Source organism: Nannospalax galili, unplaced genomic scaffold (genome assembly GCF_000622305.1).
Source record: "Nannospalax galili isolate Female #2095 unplaced genomic scaffold, S.galili_v1.0 scaffold1736, whole genome shotgun sequence".
Lineage (NCBI taxonomy): Eukaryota > Metazoa > Chordata > Mammalia > Rodentia > Spalacidae > Nannospalax > Nannospalax galili.
The window spans coordinates 37,204-40,045 of NW_008338645.1; positions in this window are offsets into that span (position 1 = coordinate 37,204).

The following is a 2,842-nucleotide window of genomic DNA, read 5'->3' on the forward strand; positions in this document are numbered from 1 at the left end:
CCCCAGGGTTTTTTGTAAAACCCTCCCTCTCCCCTACCATTAAAATACCCTCATTTTTTCCATATCTCCCTTAGTAACCCCTGTTTCCTACTGTTCTCTCCCAGATTCTCTTTCCTTTTATCTCTCTGGTTCCTTTTCAGTATTCTGATCCCTGTAGTTATGCCTGGATTCATACTCACTTATAAGGATTTTGTGCTAGGATCCACATATGAGGGAGGACATACGTCGTTTGTTTTTCTGAGTCTGTGTTACTTCACTTAGTATAAAAGTTTCTAATTCCATCCATTTACCTGCAAATTTCATGATTTCATCTTTCTTTACTGCTGAGTAGAACTCCATTGTGTAAATGAACCACATTTTCATTATCCACTCATCAGTTAAGGGATACTTAGGTTGTGTCCATCTCTTAGCTGTTGTGAAAAGCACAGCAACAAACATGGATGTACAAGTGTCTGCAATAGGATGAATCCCTTGGATATGCGCCAAGGAGTGGTATAACTGGGTCAAATAGTAGGTTTATTTTCAGTTTTTTAAGGGTTCTCCACACTGCTTTCCATAGGAATTGAACAAGTTTGCAACCCCACCCACAGTGAACGAGCATTCCCCTTTACTCACATCCTGTCCAACATTTGGTATCATTTGTTCTTTTGATCTTAGCCAGTCTGACTCGGGTAAGATGAAATCTTAAAGTAGTTTTGACTTGCATTTCCCTAATTACTAACAATGTTGGACACTTTTTAAGATGCTTCTTAGTCATCTTTATTTCTCCTTTTGAGAATTCTCTGTTCAGATCCTTAGCCCATCTTTTAATTGGGTTACTTCTTTTCTTGATTCTTTGTTTTTTGAGTTCTTTCTGTATTCTGGATATTAAGTCTCTGTCAGATGTGTCGCTGGTGAAGATTTTCTCTCAGTCTGTGGGGTTTTTCCTCACTTTCTTGATTGTGTCTATTAAATTTGAAAACCTAAAAGAAGCTTTATCTATGTAGCACCTGGTAATTAAAAGTGCCAGACTAGTGGAACTAGTCCTGGATGTTTAACAGCCTGTGCTGGATAGTGTCAACTTAACACACCTGGGTTGAGGGAGCCTCAACTGGGGAATTGCCTCCATTGGACTGGCCTGTGGCCATGTCTATGGGGCATTTTCTTGATTGTTGAGTGATGTGGGAGGGCCCAGCCCACTATGGGCAGTGCCACCCCTGGGCAGGTGGGCCTGTGTTGGATAAAAGAGCAAGCTGAGCAGAGGCCAGGGGAGCAAGCCAGTAAGTGGCATTCCTCCGTGACCTGTGCTCCAGCTCCTGCCTCCAGGTTCCTGCCCTGAGTTCCTACCTTAGGCTCCCTGATGAACTGCGACCTGGGAGTTGTAGGCTGAATAAACCCTTTCCTCCCCAAGTTGGTATTTGTTTGGAGCTGTAGGCCCCTACCCCAGGAAATAGCAAGACCTGATTCCTGGAAAATCTGTTTTTCAGACATCAAGGCTGGCCTGGTTTGAGATTAACCAGATGACTATACTTGAAAGCCTCTCACAAACATGTTGTTCTAACCTGGGCACTTAATTTGCTAAGAAACTTTGGTATTACTCTGTAATCACACAAGTGTAACCTCTTAATTGATTTATAACTTGCTATATAGAATTGCGGTGTTACTATGGAATTTACTCTGTGATCAATTGGTGTGGTGTTATTGTGATAATCATTCTGTTAATTGAATTGCTCTACTTCAATGGATTTGTCCCTGCCAACTTCCCCCTCTTCTCACTATAAAAACTTTGTGTAGATGTTCATTAAATGAGACTTGATCAGAAAGCCTGTCTTGTCTCCATTCTTCACATCTCTTGTCCCTTTCCATCCCCTCTTCTCCCTCCAGATACCCACGCTGACTGTCTCGCGGGTCGGGACAGGTATTGGTCAGAGTGTTTTGTCACAGCAATGGAGAAACAAACTAAGACACAGCCATACTTTAAGTCCTATACTAATCTGGTCAGAGGGACTTAAAGGACAGTTTTCGCTCCTTGCCCTCCAAGGTCAACTAACTTCCAGGGGACTATGGAGCATCTCTCAAAATGTCCTGTAACTGGTGAGTCACCTGTCCTCTTGATCAAGGAGGCTATGGAGACCCCACCAGATGGACTTGAGACAATGTCCAGTCTACAAAGAGGAGGGTCAACCCAGAGGAAAGATTTCCTCCATTCTTCCAAGTGAAGCAAGCCATGGTCAAGCAGGACCTTTGGCTTATCATCACATAGATGGAACTGGTAAAAGAAAGGAGCCAGGGACTCCTCCAAAGCCCATGTGACCACTGAGGAACAGATCCTCAAACAACCTTGACAGCAAAAATAAACTGGTTAATCTGCACCAACCGTGTCACACCATCTCCAATGGAGCCCACGTGAGATCCTCCATGGGTTGAGGCTGAAACTTCAAGGAAGGTTGCCTCTTGGAACTGGCAGTGCAAAGAAAATCTTCAGTGTACTTGGCTGTATTTTGCTTGCTATTATCTTTATGACTGTCATTCTTTTATGGGTATCTAGGAACTCGGTTTCCTCAGATGACCTTGTCTCCTGATGCACCTTTACTGCTTAAAGCTATAAGAAAAGCTGCTAGAAATAATCAGTCATAGAATATCATGGATAGAATAGAACAAGCAGAGCTAATGTTAGAAAGTCCTAAAGGTGATGTATTTCCTACAGGACAGGCAACTCAGGGAAAAGACCCTAATTCTGGTACTAGGAGAAAAAGAAAGTTACCACCAACTGTTATGACTAATTTTGGCCTGGCTTATGTTTTGGCAGGAGGTAGATTATGGCAGCCACTGAGAGGGAAAGAAAGTATGTATAAAATTCCAG